This window comes from Staurois parvus, unplaced genomic scaffold (genome assembly GCF_062004578.1).
Source record: "Staurois parvus isolate SC_StPar_1 unplaced genomic scaffold, SC_StPar_1.0 ptg000061l, whole genome shotgun sequence".
Taxonomy (NCBI): domain Eukaryota; kingdom Metazoa; phylum Chordata; class Amphibia; order Anura; family Ranidae; genus Staurois; species Staurois parvus.
The window spans coordinates 3,200,001-3,210,442 of record NW_028317857.1 but is presented as its reverse complement, the minus strand read 5'-3'; the positions used below and the strand labels follow the sequence as shown (position 1 = coordinate 3,210,442).

The 10,442-nt window shown below is 40.7% G+C and overlaps 1 long non-coding RNA gene across 1 annotated transcript in view; it reads right to left on the bottom strand.

The window, feature by feature from the left end:
- Positions 1-2,186: 2,186 nt before the first annotated feature.
- The window catches only part of LOC149469732 (uncharacterized), a 61,457-nt gene continuing 53,201 nt past the window's right edge, over positions 2,187-10,442 (bottom strand). The window contains exon 3 of the long non-coding RNA XR_016311520.1: positions 2,187-2,457. This is a non-coding gene — a long non-coding RNA (uncharacterized LOC149469732). The remainder of the gene's footprint in view (positions 2,458-10,442) is intronic.

Genomic DNA, 10,442 nt, shown 5'->3' with positions numbered 1-10,442 from the left:
CTGATAAGTAAAGCTTTATAGATCTTCTTGTAGCCTTCACCTTGCTTGCATAAAAAAATTATTTTCTTTCTCAGGCCTTGTGACATTTCTATTCCATGTGGTGCCATTGTTGACAGCATGATATGGGATGGGGATTTGTTAAGTAACACCCTTTTATAATCAACTGTCTGCTGGACTCCTGTTTAATGAATAATTAGACTCACCTGTAGTTGAATTCTTGTTAATTAGGATTTTGTTGTCTAAAATTTAGCTTTGCTCCTAAGACTTTCATTGGGGTGTATTCATTTTTGCAACATGGTCCTGAATGAATGTGTTAGGAAAAATACTTTGTGTGCACACATTAACAAATCTTGTTTGCAATCAATGGCCCACATTTGTGGGAGAATTTTGTTGTATAGTGTCCCATAGAAAATGTTGATTCTGAAAGCAAGTAAAGGTTTTCTGACAAATCTGCTGAGGTGTACTCAGTTATGCTGAGCACTGTATATATTTATTTATTATGTGAAGATTCATATTCTTTGTTTCTATTTGCTTAGAGAATCTTATTTAAAATCCTGTGGAAGCGATTTTCATCGCAAAACATGTTGAGCTGCTGTATGAGCGATCTTCTGGACCTAGGATTGTGTTAACTATATACACTGATCAGTTTCAGCTGCTTTGGGGTTAATGAAATTAACAATAGGTGCACTAGATGGGCAACAATGAGACAACACCTAAAACAGGAATGGTTTTACAGGTGGATGCCACTGACATTTTTTTCCCTACTCATCTTTTCTGTTTTTTACTAGTTTTGCATTTGGCTAGGGTCAGTGTCACTATTGGTAGCATGAGGTGATACCTGGACCCTACAGAGGTTGCACAGGCAGTCCAACTCCTCCAGGATGGCACATCAATAAGTGCAATTTCCAGAAGATTTTCTGCGTCTCTCAGCATAGTCCCAAGAGCATGGAAGAGTGTCCTCTAGTGGGCTCTGTGCATACTGTTGGCAACACAGAGCTCGATTGGCATTTGCCATTGAACACCAGAATTGGCAGGTCCACCACTGGCGCCCTGTGCTTTTCACAATTGAGAGCAGGTTCACCCAGAGCACATCTGACAGCTGTGAAAGGGTCTGGGGAAGCCATGGAGAATGTTATGCTGCCTGTAACATCGTTCAGCATGACCATTTTGGTGGTGGGTTAGTGATGGTCTGGGGAGGCAAATCCATGGAGGGACGCACAGACCTCTACAGGCTAGACAATGTCACCAGCTGCCATTGGGTATCGGGATGAAATCCTTGGACCCAATGTCAGACCCTACACTGGTGCAGTGGGTCCTGGGTTCCTCCTGGTGCACGACAATGCCCACCCTCATGTGGAGAGAGTATGCAGGCAGTTCCTGGAGGATGAAGGAATTGATACCATTGAATGGCCCCCATGCTTGCCTGACCTAAATCCAATAGAACACCTCTGGGATATCATGTTTCGGTCCATCCAACGCCGCCAGGTTGCACCTCAGACTGTCCAGGAGCTCAGTGATGCCCTGGTCCAGATCTGGGAGGAAATACCCCAGGACACCATCCGCCATCTCATTAGGAGTATGCCCGACATTGTCAGGCATGCATACAAGCACATGGGGGCCATACAAACTACTGAGTACCATTTTGAGTTGGTGAAATGAAATTTCAGCAAAATGGACTAGCCTGCTTCATCTTTTTTTTCACTTTGATTTTCGGGGGTGTCTTTGAATGCAGTCCTCTGTAGGTTGATAATTTTAATTTCCATCAAACGATGGGGCATCCTTACGTTCCTAACACATTACCCAGTCCATATCAGTATAGATATCCAGCATGAGATTTTTTTTTCCCCATTGAGATCTGATGTGTTTTCAAAGTGTTTCTTTAATTTTTTTTGAGCAGTGTATATTTACGTGGAATCCCAATAGGTGCTATTTTTGTAGCATCACCCGATGGACCTGATTGACTGCTTCATGTTGGATACTATAATTGCATATGTGTTTTAAATTATTTTTTTCACAATAAAATATATTTTTCTAATTGTGGTCTAAGGTCCCTAAAACATCCGTGTAATTCTTTGTATAGGTATTGGTCAACCATTAAGCAGGTGCTGTATTTGCTGTTAAAACTGCAATGCTATATCTCTACCAGCAGAGGGACTATTTCTAAAACACCAGAACAAGAGTGTGGCTGAGTGAGAACAAATCATTATATTTTGGGTTGTGATGGTTACAGAGGTGTACATAGGTTCTCACTCACATCTCTGGGAGGCTCAAACCTTGAAGCTAGCAACAGTATAGGGAAACACTGAAACTAGGTTACAAAACCTATTTTTATTCTTGTCCCCCCACCTTCCATAATCAGTTTCGATGACAGCTTCTCCAACCAGTATTCACCTCTTCCTTTTCTCCATTCACTTAAACACAATGGTCATGCCTGGTGCTTTGGACATCTATGAGTACCTATAATTAAAAAAAAAAAAAAAAAAAGGTTCAAAATAATCACATGCTAAGGGAAGATGCAAGATAAACTGTAGAAACTGCTTTTTAATTTATAAATTCATGATACTTAATATGAATATGTCTTTTTTTTTTTTAATTTAAATATTTATTAAATTTTTCATGTTAATACAAAAACCCATAAAGGGGAAAAGATTCTCATACACATAAATATTTATAACATTTCTACCTTTCCCTTTCTAAAAACTCTTTACTTTCCCCTCCCACTGCCCCCCCCTTTCCCCCCCTCCTCTTCCCTCCTCCCCCTCTGCAGACTCTAACCCATTTTACTCTCTTGAGGTTTATTAATTTTTTACTAACATCCTAGTTCATATTTTCCTATATTTTTCTTTCAATCCTGCTCTTTCCCATTTTTCCCATCTCCTGAAATAAACTCTCATCCTATCTTCCTGCATATGGTATGTTCTTTCCATTCTACTTATCTGGTTCACTCTGTTGATCCAGTCATCCTCCTTCGGTACCTCAGATTTCCGCCAAAACTTGGGTATCAACCCCTTTGCCGCATTCAGAAAGTACCATATACCTGAATCTTTATGTTTATTTACAGATGTCTCCACATTGTATAGGAGGCACATCATTGGGTCAACCCTATGTCAATTTCAGTTATATCTTTGATCAATTTGACTATTATCTTCCAGAAAGCTTGGATTTTCGGACATTCCCACCATATGTGGAACATCGTGCCTATCTCTCCACATCCTCTCCAACACAGATTTGAATTTTCACCACTCATCCTGTGCTCTACACTCGGTGTAATGTGCCAACGTGTCACGCATTTATAATGAACCTCAACCTCTCTCATACTAACATTATCGTGTATCAATCTAAACATCTTTCTCTGTCTATCTTCATCAATCTCCACTCCCATATCTCTTTCCCATTTTGTTATGAAGATTAACTTTGTGTTTGTGTCCAATTCTGTGAGTATTCTATACACTTTTGAGACACCGTGCTTCCCATCCCTTCGTGTCTCTAACAACCTTTCAAACATATTCCACTCCTCTTTTGATCTCAGGGGTTTCGGTAGATTTCCAATAAAACATTTCAGTTGATGATGTTTCCACTCATCTAATCTAATAAAAATATCTCCCTTCTTCTCTATTAAATCTTTTAGTGATCTCAATTCCCCCTCCACCAAAACATCTCTCAGTTGAGTATCTTCCTTTCTAAACCATCTCCCTGATATCTTAATCTTTCCCGGGGGAAAGTACTCAGTGTTTGTGAGAGGCATTAATATAGAATTAAAATCCCATTTCATGCTTTTGTGTAAATTATCCCATACCCTAAAAACATTTAAAGTGTAGATACTTGTGCTTTCTTTAATTCCCCTGAACTGTGGTGGAACCCATATCATCTGACTCAATCTAATGCCACTAAGATCATTTTCAATTGTTACCCAGCTTTTCCCCTTATGGTTAAATGTCCAGTCATATATTCTTGCTAAAACCACTGCTTTATAATATCTCTTGACATCTGGTAGACCCAATCCCCCTTTCTCTTTAGTCCTACTCAATGTTTCATATGCTATTCTAGGTTTTTTATTTTTCCATATGTATCTTGTTAGTATTTTTTTTATTGTCTTGAAGAAGGCTTCTGGAATTTTAATTGGTACCATTTGAAATCTATACAGTATTTTAGGCAAGATTACCATTTTAACTAGGTTTATACGTCCTATCCAGGATGGGTTTCCTCCTTCTAGTCTTTTTAAATCTTCTCTAATCTCATTTATCAAAGAGATATAGTTTAATCTATACAAATGCTTAGATGAGGTAGTGAGTTTTATTCCTAGGTATTTTATCTCTTTTTCTCTCCATATAAAGGGGAATTCTTTTTGTAGTTTTTCTTTTTCATTCTTCGATATATTAATATTCAAGATCTCTGTTTTTGTTGGATTAATTTTTAAATTTGATAGTTCACCGTACTCCTTCAAAATCTTCATTATATTTGGGAGAGTTATTCGGGGATTCCCCACATAGAACAATAAGTCGTCCGCAAAGGCCGCAACTCTATGTTCTATGGATTCTATCTGAATTCCCTTTACCGCTCCACTATTTCTTATTGTTGACAGCAGAGGTTCAAGTGACAATACATATAACAGAGGGGACAATGGACATCCCTGCCTTGTACCATTAGACATTCCAATGGGCTCTGATCTTTCCCCATTTACCGTGATAATTGCAGTGGGCTCCCTATATAATTTACTTATCCACTCTCGCATTCTATCGCCTATTCCCAGCACTTTTAAGTTGTCCATCATAAAACCCCAGTCCACTCTATCAAATGCCTTCTCTGCATCAATTGACAAGAGCACCACCGGGGTCTTCCCTTTCCTACTTTTCTGAATTAGCATCAGGGTTCTCAGGCCATTATCTCTACCTTCTCTCCCCGGTACAAAGCCCACCTGGTCTCCATGGATCCATTCAGGCATAAGATCTCTCAACCTGTTTGCTAACACTTTTGCATACAGTTTAGTATCTGTGTTCAATAATGAGATAGGTCTATAGCTGGAGCACTGAGACGGATCTTTTCCCTCCTTGTGGATAAGTACTACATGGGCCTGTAGGGATTCTCTCCTCAATTCCATCCCACCTCCCAGGGCATTCATATATTTCTCCAACTTGGGTAACAGTACTTCACTAAATTTCTTATAGTATTTAACTGTATAGCCATCCGGACCTGGGCTTTTCCCCCCCACTGTGCCTTTTAATGCTATTTTAATTTCTTCCCGGGAGATTTCTGCATCTAGGGTATTCAACTGTGCTTTACTTAGTTTTGGTAATCCCGCATTTTTTAAGTATGTCATCTTTTTTTCATTGATTTCCTCTTGAGCTTCTTTTAGGGGGCCTTGGGGACTAATATTATATAACTGTTTGTAATACTCCGTAAACACTTTAATAATCTCTTTATTTGAATGGACCAGCTCCCCCTTTGAACTTTTTATCTTTTCTATATAGTTCCTATTTTTCTTTTTATTCAGGGCTCTCATTAAATATCTTCCTGGTCTATCTCCCCATCTATATCTCTCGTTCAAAACCCTATTGTATACTCTTCTCTTCTCCTCATCCATCAACCTCTCTAGTTCATCTTTTTTATCCATTAACTTCTGTCTCGTATCTTTTGTTATTTTTTTCTTATGAATCTGCTCCAAGTCCAATATTTCTTTTAAAAGCCCACTGACCCTCTCTCTTCTTTCCTTTTTCTTCCTTGCTCCTGCCGCTATCAAGATTCCTCTTATAAATACCTTGTGGCTTTCCCAGACTGTAGCTATCGATACCTCCTCTGTTTCGTTCTCCATAAAGTATAACTTTATCTCTTTCTCGATTTTCTGAACTAAGTCCTCATCCAAAAGAAGAACCTCATTTAACCTCCACCCTAATCCTCCAGTCCACCTTCTTCCCCATCCCATTTTCATTACTACCGGAGCATGATCCGAGAACGTCCTTGTCTCTATGTCAATTTTAACTAGATGGTCTATAAGTTGGTGATCTATTAAGATGTAATCTAATCTCGAGTATATCTCATGTGCATTAGAGAAGAAGGTATAGTCTCTGTCCTTCATATGCTTTATTCTCCAGGTGTCCACCAGTTGATATTCATGCATCACTTTTTTCAAAGCTCTCAGAGACCTACTCCCCTCTCTTTGCACGGAAGAGGTATTATCCTTTTGTGGGTCCATACAGAAATTTAGGTCTCCAGCTACTATCAGGCACCCTTTTTTAAATTCCATTAATTTTTTCAAGAGACTTTTCATATACATCTCCGGTTTTTTATTAGGGCAGTATATGTTGGCTAAAGTACACTCAATCCCCTGAAGTTTGCCCTTTAAAAATAAAAACCTCCCCTCCGGATCGGTTCTTCTATCTTCCAACTCAAATCTCATATTCTTTGCCAGACCTATTGCAACCCCTTTTGCTCTTTTAATTGGGGAATCTGCATAATACCATGTTGGGTAGTATTTAGATTTCAACCTCACGTTTGTCTCTATCTCAAAATGTGTCTCCTGTAAAAATACCACTGACGTAGCTCTATGGTGTAACTCATTAAATAGCCTAAATCTCTTCCCTGGACCACTCAGTCCGTTCACATTATAGGTTATAAACTGTATTTCTTCCATCATTCCCAATTAAATCCATCTCTCTTCCAGATTGCCTCTTCCTCTTTATCCCATCTGTCATGCAGAGTATTAATCCAATACCTCCTCCCCTCCCTCCCACCCCACTCCTATCCCCTCCTCCCTCCTTCCCGTTCCCCCCTCCCACCCCCACCTCCCCCCAACCCCCCCTCTCCCTCCCCTCCTGCCATCGCTTCCCCCCCCTCCCTCCCGCCTTCCCACCCCCCCAGGCCTCCTATGCCTTTGGATCATATTCCACTTTTGATCCCTCTATAGGGGTTCGACTCTACCCATGACCGCTTACCGTCCCCCCCTCCTCCCCGATATTCCCTTATCTATTGTTTCTCTATTTCCTCTTTTAACCAGCTGCCACTTTCCTGTCCCACAAATATCCAACTCTCCCTCCTCCCCTTTCCAGCCAGATATTACTTGTCTCTGCAGTCCAAATTTGTCACAAAATTCTTCCATATCCTCCGGGAATCTTAAGATAGCTGTTATTCCATCCCTCCACCCAATTAAGCTTAAGTCACGACCCCATCTGTATTTCACTCCTTGTTTTTTCATCGTTTCCAATAGGGGTTTCAATGCTCTCTTCCTTCTCAAAGTTTCTGCTGTCAAATCTGCAAAAATTTGGATATTTTTCCCACCATATGTAATATTTGATCTTCCTTTGATCTTTTTCCATATCTTTTCTCTATCTCCATAGTTGTGAAATTTAACAATTATGTCTCTTGGTTTTTCTACCCCATTTCCTTGTTGGTACTTCCCAATCCTGTATACTTCATCCAGTTTAAACATCTCCTCATCCGATTTATCCATTATAAAATTCAAGATTTTACCAGATAGCTCTTTTAGATCTTCCCCCTGTGTCAATTCCGGTACTCCTCTAACTCTGATATTATTTCTTCTTTCTCTATTTTCTTGTTCTTCCATCCTATAAAGCATTCTCTTATGTTCTTTTCTATCTTCAATTATCCATTTCTCTAATTTTGGGATGGTCTGAGCTTGGGCTTGTACCTTCTCCTCCATTTCCTCCACCCTAGTTAGTAATTGTCCCAGATCTTCCCGAATCATCCCCATCTCTTGCTTTATTGATTTTTCCAAACCTTTAAACATCTCCTCCATTTCTTTTTTATTAGGTAGTTGCATATCTCTTTCCAACTCTCTTGATTCCATACCTTCCATATGACTATTGTAAACTGGGCCCAGGGAAAGTCTTGGGCTGTTATCCAGACTTATTTCCGATTCACTTTTTTCACTTATTCCCTGGGTTCTTTCTGGGGTAACATTTCCTTGTGACACATACTTCTTAATCGTACCGGTTTGGGTGTTCTTAGACCCACTCCCTTTGATATTTTTACCTTTCATGTTGTAGTTTGGGAATTTTTAACTCTTATTTCCTGGAACTCCTGATCATTTACTCCTCCAATCTTCAGCCCTGTCCCAGGAGTCCCCTATTTCTTTTATTTTCTGTTTGAGTATTTAGTCTCAGTTCTTTTTCCAAGCACCTCACAATCTAGTGCAGGAATTCAGAATATATAAAAGTCTACTATATAAAGCCAATGTATATGCAGTGTAAAAGAGGGCCTGTAGAATAAAACCACGGTCCTCACTCACCCACCGCGTTGGAACTTCACTTCAGAAACAGTCCTCCTCTGCGTTTAAGTCCGCTTGTCTTGTCTCCTCTTGAAGGGATTCCTAGGGGTCTGTCGTAGTTCATGCAGCTTATCCTCCCTTTACATTACAGGCCCCCTTCGATTAGAGTTAGTATGCAAGTTAGTAGTAAAATAGAGAAAGGAGTAGAGTGGGGGTTAAGATGTTTAGCTGTTTCATAAGAATGAGCATGAGATTATATGCTTATGGAGCTGTAAAATTATAGCTGATATGGAGATGATGGAATTGGTGTAGAGTTAGGGTGGAGAAAGGTGGGATATAGGAGGCAAGGAGATGGTATATTCGTATATATATTATATTTATTGAGGGACAGTATATCTGTTACCCTCAGCTGGTTTACCCACTTGCTGAGATGCCGGACATTCCCTCTCTCTCAGGGCTCCCAGAGCTCTTTACGTGTCGGAGTCAGTGTCGGGGTCGGTGTCAGTGACTCTCCAATGTCCCAGCTGACCCACTGACGTCTCTCTGGCAACCCTGTTCCTCCTCTGAAGCCGCCGCTGCGAGACGCCAGACATCAGCTGAGACCACGAGGCGTCTCTCTCCCGGCTCTCACTCAGTTCCAGGCCGGCCGGTCGTCTCCTAGGCAACCCCACTCCACTCTCTAGCCGTCGCTGTAGAAGGGTAGGAGGGAAGACCCCGAGGTGTCTCTCATGCAGCACCCTCCCGATACTCCGCCGGCTCCGACCGTCCCCGGGACTCCACCGGCTCTCTCCGGCTCTCTCCTGCAGGTGAGTCACTGCCTTCAGAGCAGCTGGTACCTCTTACGAGACTTCATAGGGAGGTAAGCGGGGGGGAAGGCTCACGGAGAGTGCTTAGCTACACTCTCCCCTGTGCCGCCATGTTCAGGCTCCACCCCTCAATATGAATATGTCTTAACAATATGACATTTGGAATTTCCCCAGAACCAGGGGCAGACTGACCATTTGGAAACTCGGGCACTGCCCGAGGCCCAAGGGTCAGTAGGGGGCCCCATGAGATGCCCCTGGTACCTTTTTCATAGGCTTTTTTGAGTTTGGGCAAGGACACAGGGGCCCATGATCCCCTATTGCCCGGGGGCCCCATGAGTTGTCAGTCCGCCCCTGCTCAGAACACATCTGGTCAAACATAATTCTCGGAATACATCTTCTCTTGCCAAACTATTAAATTTCTCAGAATATAAGTCTTCAGTTCATTTGTAGTTAAAAGACCCCTAATGCTGCGTATTAGCAGAACACAGAGCTTTGAAAGGTCATCTTTCTAATTCTAAGATATCCAAATAGATTTATACTTATAGCGGTTTATACAAAGATACAACATTATGTCTCCATTATATGTCTTCTTAACATACAGAAGAAATCCTGAACAAGTAACATGCAACAATAATATTTTAAAATAATATAATCTTTAATAAGACATCTTTATTCAACTTGTCAATACTATTGTCAAGTAACCAGCAGTGGAAAGTTAGTGAGGTTTTTATTTAAATCTCCAACACTTTGCAGAAAGCTGTATATAAGCTGCAAAACAATACAGCATTCTGTGCCTGATCATCGCGATCATGATAATTATCCCATGTGACTGCAACCACAGCAAAGTGTGCATTATACTGTCATTACTAGGCCCCAAAAATGTGTTACATTATCTTACCGGTAGTTTGTTGCACATCCAAGTGTCATTTTACTGCACAAGCCAGCCAGTATATGTTTGCTTAACTTGGACACCAGGGAGTTCCACAGGAGTCAGGAACCTGGGCAAGGTTTCCATTGTGTGGTCACGGTGGGGATAATGGCTTATCAAACATGCCTTACTAAAAGTAGAGAATATAGATAGATAGATAGATAGATAGATAGATAGATAGATAGATAGATAGATATATAGGAGCATAGCATATCTCACAGTTAGGACCATATATATTTGGACACAGGCACAATTTTAGTTTTTTTCAGGTATTTACCAAAACACTTTCAACCTATAGTTATATAATGGATATGGGCTGAAAGTGCACACTCTCAGGTTTAATTTGAGGGTATGTACATCCAAATTGGAGGAAGAGTTTAGGAATTACAGTTCTTAAGATTAGCCATCCCCCCTTTTTCAAGGGACCAAAAGTAATTGGACAATTGAATCAAAAGTGGTTTCATGGCCCGGTGTCGGCTACTCCATT